The following is a 13,942-nucleotide window of genomic DNA, read 5'->3' on the forward strand; positions in this document are numbered from 1 at the left end:
GTCTAATCTTTGTCTGAAGAGCGAGCTCCAGGAATGGTTTCAATGCTGGGTTAACAGAGCATCCAGTGGCCATAGTTTCAGGGGTTCCTCCAGCCTCTGTCAGATCATTAAGTCTGGTCTTTTTATGTGAATTTGAATATTCTGTTCTACATTTTTCTCCTGCTCAGTCCAGGACCTCTGTCATGTTCCCTGTCAGGGTGGTCATTGGTGGCAGCTGGGCACCATCTTCTGGTCTCAGGTTGGTGGAGTTTCTGGTTCATTTGGTCTTTTAGTTCTTTGGGCTGGTATTTTCCTTGTGTCTTTGGTTTTCTTCATTCTCCTTTGCTCTGAGTGGGATGGGATCAATAGATGTATCTTAGATAGCTGCTCACAAATTTTTAAGACCCCAGTTGCTACTCACCAGGCAATTGTTTTTTAATAGTGCCTACATCATAGGGCTCTTGTGAGAATTAAATTGGATAATCCATGTGAAGAACCTATTGTTGTTAGCTGCCATCAAGACAGTTCTGACTCAGGGAAACCCCATGTGTTACAGAGTAAAGCTGCTCTGTAGAGTTTTCTTGGCTGTAATGTCAAAGGAAGCAAATCACTAGGCCTATCTTATGCAGTACCAATGGGTGGGTTCAAACCCCCAATCTTGAGGTTAGCAGTTGAACGCAAACCAATTACATCACCTAGGGACTTCTAGCTAGTGTTGAAGCACTCAGGACATGCCATATATAATGATGATGATTGAAATGAAGATGAAGATGGTATTATCTGTTAAACCAGAGTTCAAAAATGACCCCAAATGATCGACCAGGTCAGGAATCAGGAAACATTTCCTCCTCAGTCACTTCACAGGCATTAAAAGGCGAATTCTCCAAACAACACTTTGTACAGTGAAGACCAGCTACGGAGCCAGGCCTGGGCCTGGGGAACAAGGGGCCTGGAATATGGGTACTGCTTTTGGACATGCAAACATTTTATGGTTTACAAACTTTCTGATTGATCTCCTCCCACTGCCTATCAGTAGGGAATGATTGGTGGTGGGGAGGACGGAGGAGGAATTAGCAGACTGTTATAAATTAGTATTTTCTTTTCTCAGGGGCCTAGAGAATACTAGAGGAATTTGGAGAAGCAGTAAAGATAACTCAGAGCTACTGGGAACATCTGCACCAAGGGCATCTCTGAAGCCAGGAGTTGGGCAGTACCACCAATTTTTAAATCCATCAGAGCTACAGTCGCAGATGTGGGCCCCAGGGTCTGGACTCCTTACGGAGGCTGATTGGAGAGATCTCCCAGCCTATCTCTGCTAGGGACCACACACAAAAAATTCCTCCTCCAGAAAAAAAAAAAAAATCAGCCTTTCAGGGTTCTTAGTAAACCTTGGTGTTGTAAAATACTCCGTAGAATCATATCTGGAAAGTTCTTGCCTGTTCCCCAAACCAAGGAGACCACACCAGGAGGTGGGTCAACAGAAATTTTCCAGAGGGGGAGCCAGCTTATAACTCACTTTCAGCTGAGGTCCTTCACATGCAAGAGAGGTCAGAACTTGGCACTGACACATCCCACTCTTTCATTCCCTTCCTTCTGGAAATCACACCCCTGGCTAAAACTGGCTCCCCAAGCTGTGGGAAAGAAAGGGCTTTTTCATAGGCTTCTGGCTGAGAAGCTCTAGACATCCAAGGGATTTGCCTACTGAACCAACTGTCCCAAATGCCTGGCTTGTCTCTCAACAGTGGCACCCAACAACTCATGTGCATAGCACATCGGGGGGTCAGCGCACCCTGATCCCTCCTTCCTACCAAATGGCTCTCTGGTTTGGGAATCATCTGTGTATCTTAGAGGAAGCAAGTTGCCAAGTGCCCTGCCATGAGATCAGCATTATTCACTGAGGCCAAAACCATTTTCTCCATGCCTACCCTTTGCCCTCAGTGAGTGGGTAGATCTGGGGTTTGAACATACAGAATAACTGATGGATGACCCTCAAGTGCCCCTGTCTTTTTTACCTAGGTGGGGAGGGTGATAGTTGTGCTTCCTTTTGCCCTCTCTCTCAGAGCCTTGAACTCACTGTCAAAGCCAGAAGAAGCATCTTTTCAGGATCCAGCAAAAACTACAAAACTTTGCTTTCCTGAAACCAAGTACAGAAGGAGGATCCCCTTCATGGTATAGTCACACTACCCCCTGCTGGACAGAAGATAGCATGACAGCGAGGTCCTGCCATGCTCAGCATTTGTGAACACGTACCAAGAGCCGGCACTAGAAAAAAAAAAAAAAAATCAAGAGCCTACTGTGGACAGAGTATTAGCCACCCAGTAAGCACTCAGTAAATGTCAGTTGTTTAGTTGCTTTGTTGTTGCCAGTATTGTCACACAGTAAATACCACAGGGGGCCCAAGAAAGAAAACAGCAGGGGTTGAGAGGGGTCAGGGAAGACCTCCTGGAGGAGAGAGGTCTGGAACCCACCTTAGAAGGTGAATGGGACTAAGAAAGGCAGAGGTGACAGGCGAAGGTGAGCCTGAGCTGAGCTAGGACATGTCAGGAGAGGCAGAGCCATGCTCTCTGCCCCTTGACTGCCTCAGCCTGTCTAGCTCAGAGAAAAGACAGCTTCTCAAAGTGAGCCGAGGTCTTGTCTGCATGTGGCCCAGGATCACCGGTAATGGCACCACCAATGTCCACAGAGTGCTCCCTCCAGCCTGGCCCCAATTGGCCCTGAACAAGCACGTGTGTATGTCAAGTTCTCTCAGCCCCACTTCCATTAGCTGATCCTCACAAGCCTGACCATTCCTGACCTGCAAACATTTGCTGATCAAAAAAAAAAAAAAAAAAAAATCAGATCCTGCTTAATTTAAGCTGCAACCAACCAAAACCTCAAGCAAGTTAACATGACCTTACTGTTTTCATTTTGCATCAAGATAAGAAAATGCCAAGACAAGTAATTGTCAGAGTTAATAATTTAACAATGCTAGGCCTTGTAATTAAAAATAAACTGAAGGAGGCCACAAAGTGATTGTAATAATGTCTCAAGGGGCAGTTATACCAAAGCCTCCTCTCACTGTGTCAGACGATTGAAAAGGGAAGAATTCAACTCATTAGGGCTTAGAGTAGGATCTGCATCTCGAAAAGCCAGGCCCATCAGAAAACCTTGGATTCATTTGGCCAAAGCTAGCTCACATCCTCATATTTTTCCTATTTACTTTGGTTGTTTTATTTGCTTGTCCTTTGTTTTTAGCGTGAATCAAAAGTGATTGCACACACACCACACCACACCCAGTGCCATCGAGTCGATTCCGAAAAGTGATTGCAGGGAAGAAAAAAAAGTAAAGTCATTGCCAACTCCCTTCTCTCCCTGCCCTGCTCTTCCTCCTATTCTGGTGAGTTTGCGGTGAGCCTGCAGTATGATTGGTAAGTCTCAGTAGTCCCATCGCTCTCTGGTGAGCCATGGTTAATATGATCAAATGCTTTATATGTTTTATACAATAGAGCAGATTAGTAGGACAGCGTCCCCTTCATTGATTGGCATTCACACCTGCTCTCCTAAGAAGAGAAAGAGAAGTTACAACCAGTCCCCTGAAGGTCGCAGCTCCTATATCTGATCCTTTCCTCAGTGCTGGTGGTGATTAGTTTTCCCCCTCCTTCATAGCCTCTCCAGCAGGCCCCAGCCTCCTGATTCAATACATTCATGCCAGCCACAAAACAAAGCATGCGACACAGTCCACGTATTTCCACTTAAAGAACCTCTTCTAAGGTATATTCTCCAGACCTAATTGATTCCTTTTATTTTAAATCCATAAATTTCCATTATAATTAATTCTGGTCAACAGATCATAGGCTTTTCCTCTCTGAAAAACATTTTTTTGTGTTTCCTCAAAAACCTAAGCCTAAACATGGAAGGGCATTATACACAAGAACACCATGTCAGTGACTCTGGGTAAAAGGTAGAAAAGGACTGTGCAGCCTGGAGGGAGGGAAGAGAGAAAAAATGGGGAAGCCAGGGCAGCAAACGGTACTGAGCATGGCCCAGGCACGCCGTCCTGGGCAGCATTTGAGCCCCAAACTGTTGTATCTATCAGTGTGGCCCAGAGAGCCCCCAAGAGCTAAACCCAGCAAGCAAGACAGTCCTGCCTGCCTCCCTTTATCTATGATCCCAGACCCCAAAGCCAGAGAGCTCACAAGAGCATCACCAAGAAAAGAAGTCAGAGGTGTATTTGTAAAACTGACAAAAGGAAGTCCAGAAATTATCCTGGAAAACCTAGGAAGTCTCTGGCACCTCAGAACCATTAGGAACTGCACAAACCTCCCTTCAACAGAAACTGAACTTTCAGAGATAATGTGGAGACTTTATTTGAGGACAGTGGATTCACTTAGCCAAAGAACACACAGACCCCCAAGTGTTCACCTTAGCCAACAGTCTCCCACTCCAGAGTGAAGCTAGGAGCACTAAAAGAGAACTACCCATTTCCACCTGCCAGAAACCAACCCACAGACCAAGGATGCCAGGAAGGCAAGAAAGGAGAGACCATTCCCAGGAGAAACCCAGGGATGGAACTCAAAGGGCCACGCCTAATACCACAATGTGGGATGTGCCCTCTGAAGCTCAGGCATCAATTTCTAAGAGAAAGGAGGAGAAGGAGAACCAGAAGGCATCCTCAGCGCTCCAAGGAAGCCAAAGCTCACTCACATCTTCAGTTACGGAAACACAACTACGTATGAGCTCTTGAGAGGGCCTCATTCTTAGAGTGTGTGGGTGGGCCAGGCAAAGCCAGGGGTCACCCTCAAACCAGTGCCCCACTTCCAAAATAAAACCTCTGGTTCCCTTTCCAGAAAATGAGGTTCGTATGTTCTTTTCTTCAAATAGAAATGTGGAAACGATGAGCTCATTGCAATTTTCTCACTTCTCTTTGGAACCAAGCAAGACTTGACCCCAGGAAGCAACTCAAGCATCAAGTCCTTGATATATCTTTCCCTCTCCCCATAATCCCATAACCCAGCACAGAGTCTGGCTCCATGGAGGAAACCATTAATGTCTATTGAATGAATGAGTTGCCTGTGGGCTCCTAGACCAGGACAAGATGCCAAGCTTCACATTCATTTAGAGGCATAGCATGTCTCAGGGTAACTTCTCTGTTTTGATGTTTAATTTGGCCATGCCTCTTTCCTAACAGGCTGAAAGAATTTCCTTGTGTGCCTCCCCTCTATGGGCATGCTATTTACTACATAGCCTTCTGCCTGAAGGACTGAAGCCAAGAATCTGGTCCACGTGCTAACGACTTTCAGCAGCAAAGTCCCATAGTTCTTTGAAAGGGTTATGCTCCCATCTAACTTCAACCAGGCAGCAAGGCAACCCTAACTTCCTTACTGAAAAGAGCAGGAGAATACAGGCAGAAATGAGCTTTTAATGAGAGAGAAACACCCTGCTGGCATAGTGGTTAAGAGCTAGGCTGCTAATCAAAAGGTCAGCAGTTCAAATCCACCAGCTGCTCCTTGGAAACCCGATGGGGTGGACCTACTCTGTCCTATAGGGTCACTATGAGTTGGAACTTATTCAACAGCATCTAACAACAACAAAAAGGTGAATGACTTCCAGGAACCATCAAGAGAATCATCACAGCCCTGCCACCAGTACTCGTGTAGTAAAAGTCCCTTCACCTGGGGCATACTAAGGACCAGGGGCTGCAAGACATTACATCTACGTACTTGCAGAGCCAAACTGGCCATTGCTCTATTGCTCATAGAGACCTGACACAGGAAGGGGGTCTGGGAGAGTGGCTGGCTCTGCTTGGCATCTTCCTCAGCATCTTTGCAAAACATGCTTCACTTCCCCAGGAAGGAAGGAGGGGGAACCTCTGCCTCTGGCTATGGTGGAGTAACTAGCACCAGTCTATCTCTCCCACCAAAAACAACTACAAAACTGAACAAGACACATGAGTCAACTATTCATGCAGGGACAACAGGCAGTGTAGAGCTGTGATCCCTCATGAGGTAAGCTTCCCAGTCACCCAGCTCTCTGCTTGGGAACAATTTCCCAATCACACTGCAAAGAGCTGCCAAGCAGAGCATGGCAGTACCACTAAGCTGAGGAGGCAGATATCAGAGTTTGGGGCAGCTAACGGAGCTGGAATCTTGGAGCGGGAGGTGGTGGCATTGGAGAGGAAAGAGTTGTGTAAATGGGGAAACAATAGGTCAAAGTAAGGATTTTACAGAAATATTCCTGGAAAGTCTTGAATCAAAAAACAAAAGCATCTTTTAAGGAAATAGAAGACTTGAATAACACTATAACCTAACTAGACCTAACAGATAACTGTAGAATGCAATCTGGGAGTTCTTTGTAAATTCATGGCTAAGGATTGGGCTATACAAGCGCAGGAGGAGATCACCTGAGGCTTGCCAGAGAGTAACTGCTACTGGGTCAAAAGCAGAAGTGCTCAGGAACATTGGAGTTATGACCTGCCAAAGTGGAGATCACTTCTGGCACTCAGCTGAGACACCGGGAAGACTAATTCCTTTGTAGTAAAGACCAGGCCCTAGATTCACTTTAACAAAGCCTAAAATCAAGCCCCAAAAAGATCCACAGGAGAAAGAGACAGGGCTTGGAGGTTGAATCCCACCAAGTTAAAGGGGCTTCAGAAACACCTTGAGCTAGCCACAGATCCTCACTAACAACATGTAAAGTCAATCTTAAGCAAGTTCAAGGAGATCGGACGTTAATTAAACTACCTGCTAAAACAAAACACAACACTCTTCGGTGGAAGCTAACAGCATTCAGAGTCTCTATATTATCCACAACGTCCATTACTAAATCAAGAACAAACAAACAAAAGCAAACACAACCCAAAAAAGTAGAAATACGAAGAAATGGAAAATGTGATCAATAATTAATTTTTTTTTAATCAGTTAATGGAAACTGAATCCAACAGACCCAGCTGTTAAATATAGCAGACCAAGACTTTAAAGGAGCTATTATAAAGATTTGCAAAGAATAAAAGGAAAATATGGCCTTACAATGAATTACAAAGAATATTGGCAATAAAATAGAACCCATGTAAAAAAAAAAAAAAAAAGAACCAAATGGAAATTCTAGAAGTGACAAGTACAAAACTAAAATTTAATATTCACTGGAAGTGCTTAACAACAGATTGAAGATGAAAAATAGTCCGCAAACTTGAAGACACATCAATAGAAATAATCCAAACTAAAACACAGATAGAAAAAAAAAAATTTTTTTAAGGGAATAGATTCCTGGTTGGGATATTGTACTACAGTTGTGTAAGATGTTACCAGTGGTGGAACCTGGGTGAAGGGTATACTGGATCTCTCAGTATTATCTCTTACAATTGCATGTGAATCTACAATAACCTCAAAATAAAACATTTTTTAAAAAGTAAGTAGAGCACCAATGACTTGTGGACAATATCAAACAGTATAACATAAATGTAATTGTAGTCCCAGAAGAAAGAGAAACTGAGAATTAGACAAAAGAATTATTTGAAATTATAATGGCCAATTGTTTAACATTAAAGCTGCTAGAGGCAACGTTACCAGTTGGGCTAACAAGAGACTGACAAAAAACAAAATAAAGGGATAAAGCGGGGAGTCAGACATCCATGAGGGCTATAAAAATTTCAACATATTCTTGAGAATCTAGAAGACTACGTGCATGTGCACTAATCTCTTAGCTCTGGCTGGCCTGGTGGCTCTGTACAAACAGGAATTGAAGGCTGAGACAAAGTTATAAATTGCCTGTTGGAGCCTTGAAGTCATGCTCCAATATACACAGAGTGCCCCTCAGCAAAGGCTAGGAGACTTGCTCTTTCAAGGCATTTCAGGCCATTAACAGACAACTAAGCTAACTCAGCAGAGGCTTCAGTGGATACACACAACAAAAAGTAAGGATTTTACAGAAATATTCCTGGAAAGTCTTGAATCAAAAAACAAAAGCATCTTTTAAGGAAATAGAAGACTTGAATAACACTATAAACTAACTAGACCTAACAGATAACTGTGGAGTGCAATCTAACAACAACAGAATGCACATTCTTCTCAGGAGCATATGGACAATTCACTGAGTTAGACCAGATGTTAGGCCATAAAAGAAGTCTCAATAAATTTAAAGGGATTTGAATAATAAAAAGTGAGTTCTCAGATCACAATGGAATGAAATTTGAAATCAATACCCAAAGGAAATTTGAAAAATTCACAGGTATGTAGAAACTGAACAACATACTCCTAAATAACAAACGGGAAAAAGAAGAAATCACAAGAGAATTTAGAAAATACTTTGAGATGAGTAAAAAGAAAAACAACAACATACCAAAATATATGTGATAGAGCTGAAGAAGTGTTTAGAGAGAAATTTATAACTGTAAATGGCTATATAAAAAAAGAAAGATCTCAAATCAATAACATAACCCTTCAACTTAAGACACTGAAAAAAGAAGAGCAAGCTAAGCTAAAGCAAGTAGAAGGAAAGAAGTAATAAAGACTATAGAGCAGGCTCTGATCTCCCCTCACTCCTCCAGCTGGATGAAACTCACTGAATCAAAAAAAAAAAAAAAAAAAAAGACAATAGCAGAAATAAATGAAATTGAGAATGGAGAAAATCAACAAAACTAAAAGTAAGCTCTTTAAAAGGGTCAATGAAATTGACAAATCTTTAGCAAGACTGACCGAGAAAGGAGAGGACTCAGCTTACTAATATCAGGAATAGAAGAAAAGACTTCACTATAGGCCTTCCAGAAATAAAAATCATTATAAGGGAATAGTACAAAAAAATGTATGTCAAAAAATTAGATAACCTTGATGAAATGGACAGATTTCTAGAAAGACACACACTACAGAAACTGACTCAAGAAGAAATAGAAAATCTGAGTAAATATACAAGATACTGAATTAATAATCAAAACACTTCCCACAATGAAAAGTCCAAGCAAGCCCTAATGACTTCATCAGTAAATTCTACCAAATGTTTAAAGAATTAATACCAACACTTCGCAAATTCTTAACAACTCATTTTTGACGCTAGTATTTCCCTGATAGCAAATTCAAAGACATTACAAGAAAAGAAAATTACAAATCAATACGAATTGGCTTACAAACTCTTATAAATGCAAAAATTCTCAGGAAATATGAGCAAACAGAATCCAGCAACATATAGAATGGATTGCACAACATGACCAAGTGGAATTTATCCCTGGAATGCAAGGCTGGCTTAACACAAAAATCAATGAATGTAATACATTATACTAACACAATAACAAAAAAAACCACATGACTGTTTCACTAAACACAGAAAAAGTATTTGGCAAAATCCAACACTATTTCATGGTTAAAAAAAAAAATAGTAATAAACTTCAACAAAATAGGAATAGAAGGGAACTTCCTCAATCTGATAAAGGTTATTTTTGAAAAACACACAGCTATCACCATACTCAGTGGTGAAAGACTGAATGCTTTCCACCTAAGATGATGAACAAGACAAGGAGGTCCACTTTCACCATTTCTAGTGAACGTTTTATTAGGAATTCTAACCAGGATAATTAGTCAAGAAAAAGAAATAAAAGCCATCCATATTGAAAAAGAAGTTAAACTATCTCTAGTCTCAGATGATATGATCTTGTATATAGAAAATCCTAAGAAACTGACATAAAACTATTAGCATTAATAAATGAGTTCAGTAAGATTGCAGGAAACAAAATCAATATACAAAAATCAACTGTATTTCTATACACTATCAGTAAAAAAAAAGAATACGAAAATGAAATTTAAAAATAATTCCATTTAAAATATCAATAAAAAGAATAAAATACCGTGATGGTTAAGGCTGTGTGTCAACTTGGCTGGGTCATGAGTCTCAGTGTTTTGGCAGTTGTATAATGTTGTGATCACTTCCCTGTTGAAATCTGATATGTGATCACCCCCATGATGGAATCTGCTGAGTGATACTGGTGGGAGCGGGGCCTGTGGCAGCTCACCACCCCTCAGCCTTCATCTCCCCACCTTCCACTGCCTACTTCCTTCCTGCTCACCCTGCTAAAGTTTTTGGCTTTTTCTGGATCCTGCAGCTGCCTCTTGTCATCGGACCTCTAGTTCTTGGGACTTGAGCTGGCAGCTTACCTGCCAATCTTGGAATTCGTCAATCTTCATAGCCTGTAAGAGTCCTGCTCTCTGACCTGCCAATCTTGGGTTCACCAGCCCCTGCAGCTATGTGAGTTAGGAGAAGCCTTGCGATCTTACCTGCCGATCTTGGGATTCCTTGACCTTCACAGCCTGTGAGTGGGAGCCCTGCTTTCCAACCTGCTGATCTTGGGTTCGCCAACCCCTGTGGCTGCATTGGGAGAGGGCTCCATCCTGATCCACGGACTTGGGACGTTTCAGCCTCTACAATTTTGTGAGCTGTTTCCTTGATATATATATATATTTTACTGGTTTTGCTTCTCTAGAGAACCCATCCTAAGACAAATACTTAAGAATAATTTTAATAAAAGAGGTGAAAGACCCTGTATGCTGTAAACTACAAAAAAAAATTGATAGAAATTAAAGATGGTGTAAATAAATAAAAAGAAATCCCAAGTTCATGGATCAGAAGACTTAATATTGTTAAAATAGCAATATTTCCCAATTGATCTGCAAATTCAATTCAACCTCTATTAAAATCCCAGCTACCTCTTCTTGCAGAAATTGTCAAGCAGATCATAAAATTCCTATGAAAATGTAAGAAACCAATACCCAAAGCCATCTTGATAAAGAACAAAACTGGAGAATTTATATATCCCTATTTCAAAATTTACTACAAAGCTACAATAATCTAGACAGTGTGCTACTAGCATGAGAATAGATATATATAGATATATCAACACAATAGGATTGAGAGTCCACAAATAAACCCTTACACTTATGGTCAACTAACTTTTGACAAGAATGCCAAGACAATTTAATGAAGAAAGAACAGTCTTTCCAACAAATGTTGCAAGGACAACTGCATGCTAAAGAATGAAGTTGAGCCCCTACCTCACACCATATGAAAAAATTAACTTAAAATTGATCATAGACCTACATGGAAGAGCAAAAACTATAAAACTCTTAAAAGAAAATATAGGAGTTAATTTTTGTGAGCTTGTATTAAGCATTAGCTATGACACCAAAAGCAACAAAAGAAAGAATAAATTGGACTTCATCAAAATTTAAAATTTTTGTGCATCAAGAAAGTGAAAAGACAATTCTCAGTTTAAAAGGGGGCAAAGGATTTAAACAGACATTTCTCCAAAGAAGATATACAAGTGGTCAATAAGCACATGAAAAGGCGTTCAACATCATTAGCCATCAGAGAAACGCAAATCAAAACCACAATAAGATACCACTTCATTCCCACTAAAATGGGTATAATCAAAAAGACAGATAACAAATGTTGGCAAGGATGTAAAAAAATTGGAACCCTCAAACACTTCTGGTGAGATTGAAAATGGTGAAGTCACTTTGGAAAACAGTTTGGCAGTTCCTCAAAGATTTAAGCATAGAATTACCATTGTTGTTGTTGTTAGATGCTGTCCAGTTGGTTCTGACTCATACAGACCCCATGTACAACAGAACAAAATACTGCCCAGTGCTGCCCCATCCTCACAGTTGTTGTTATGCTTGAGCCCATTGTTGCAGCCATCTTGTAAATCTGTGTAAATCCATCTTGTTGAGGGTCTTCCTCTTTTTCACTGACCCTCTACTTTACCAAGCATGATATCCTTCTCCAGGGACTGATTCCTCCTGATAACATGTCCAAAGTAAGTGAAATGTAGTCTTACCGTCCTTGCTTCTAAGGAGCATTCCGGTTGTACTTCTCCCAAGACAGATTTGTTTGTTCTTTTGGCAGTCCATGGTGTATTCAATATTCTTCACCAGCACCACAATTCAAAGGTGTTAATTCTTCTTCAGTCTTCTTTATTCATTGCCCAGCTTTCGCATGCATATGAGGCAATTGAAAACACCATGGCTTGGGTCAGGCACACCTTAGCCTTCAAGGTGAAATCTTTACTTTTTAACTCTTTAAAGAGATCTTTTGCAGGAGATTTGCCCAGTGCAATGCGTTGTTTGATTTCTTGGCTGCTGCTTCCATGGATGTTGATTATGGATCCAAGTAAAATGGAATCCTTGACAACCTCAATCTTTTTTCCATTTATCATGATGTTGCTTATTGGTCCAGTTGTGAAGATGTTTGTTTTCTTCATGTCGAGGTGTAATTCATACCGAAGGCTGTGGCCATTGATCTTCATCAGTAAGTGCTTCAGGTATTCTTCACTTTCAGCAAGCAAGGTTGTGTCATCTGCTTCATCTTCCTCCAATCCTGATGCCTCGTTCTTCTTCGTATAGTCCAGTTTCTCGGATTACTTGCTCAGGATACAGATTGAATACGTGTGGTGAAAGGATACAACCCTGACACACACCTTTCCTGACTTTAAACCAATCAGTATCCCCTTGTTCTGTTCATACAACTGCCTCTTAATCTATGCACAGGTTTCTCATGAGCACAATTAAGTGTTCTGGAGTTCCCATTCTTCACAATGTTATCCATAATTTGTTGTGATCCACATAGTCAATTGCGTTTTCATAGTCAATAAAACATAGGTAAGCATCTTTCTGGTATTCTCTGCTTTCAGCCAGGATCCATCTGACATCAGCAATGATATGCCCGGTTCCACATCCTCTTCTGAACCTGGCTTGAATTTCTGACAGTTCCTTGTCGATGCACTGCTGCAGCCGCTTTTGAATGATATTCAGCAAAATTTTGCTTGCATGTGTTATTAATGATATTGTTCCATAATTTCCACGTTCAGTTGGATCACCTTTCTTAGGAATAGGCATAAATATGGATTGCTTCCAGTCAGTTGGCCAGGTAGCTGTCTTCCAAATTTCTTGGCATAGACAAGTGAGAACTATCATATGACCCAGCAATCCATTCCTGGGTATATAACCAAAAGAATTGAGGGCAGGAACTCAAATAGATACTTGTGCACCAGTGTTCGTTGTAGTGTTATTCACAATAGGCAAATGGTGGCAACAACCCAAGTGTCCATTAATAGATGAACAGATAAACAAAATGTGTTAAATCCATACAATGTAATATTATCCACCATAAAGAAAAATGAAATTCTGATACTTTTCTACAACATGGATGAACCTTGAAAACAGTATTGTTGTTAAGTGCCGCCAAGTCAGTTCCAACTCATAGTGACCCTATGTACAATAGAACAAAACACTGCCCAGTCCTGCACCATCCTCATGATCATTGTTAAGCTTGAGCCCATTGTTGCAGCCACTGTGTCAATCCATCTCATGAGGGTCTTCTCCTTTTTTGCTGACTTCTACTTTACCAAGCATGATGTTCTTCTCCAGGAACAGCTCCCTCTTGATACCATGTCCAAAGTATGCTCTGTCAGTTTGGCATACTGTGGGGGGATTGCATGATGCTGTGATGCTGGAAGCCATGCCACCGGTATTCAAATAGCAGCAGGGTCTCCCATGGAAGACAGGTTTCAGCTGAGCTTCCAGACCAAGACAGACTAGGAAGAAAGATCTGGCAGTCTACTTCTGAAAAAAATTAACCAGTGAAAACCTTATGAATGGCAGCAAAACATATTGAAAACATTATGCTGAGCAAAATAAGTAAGACACAAAAGGACAACGATTGCATGATCCTACTAAAATGAAATATCTAGAATAGGCAAATGCATAGAGACGAACGTAGATTAATGGTTACCAGGAGCTAGGGAGGGAGGGGAGGAATGGGGACTTACTGATTAATGGGCACTAGATTCCTGTTTAGAGAGATGAAAAAGTTTTGGAAATAGATAGTGGTGATGGTTGCAAAACACCAAGAATGTAATTAATGTCATTGAATTACACACTTAAAAATGGTTAAAATGGCGAATTTTATGTTATGTATATTTTACCATAATAAATTTTTTTAAGTTAAA

The sequence above is a fragment of the Elephas maximus genome, chromosome 2, assembly GCF_024166365.1.
Source record: "Elephas maximus indicus isolate mEleMax1 chromosome 2, mEleMax1 primary haplotype, whole genome shotgun sequence".
Lineage (NCBI taxonomy): Eukaryota > Metazoa > Chordata > Mammalia > Proboscidea > Elephantidae > Elephas > Elephas maximus.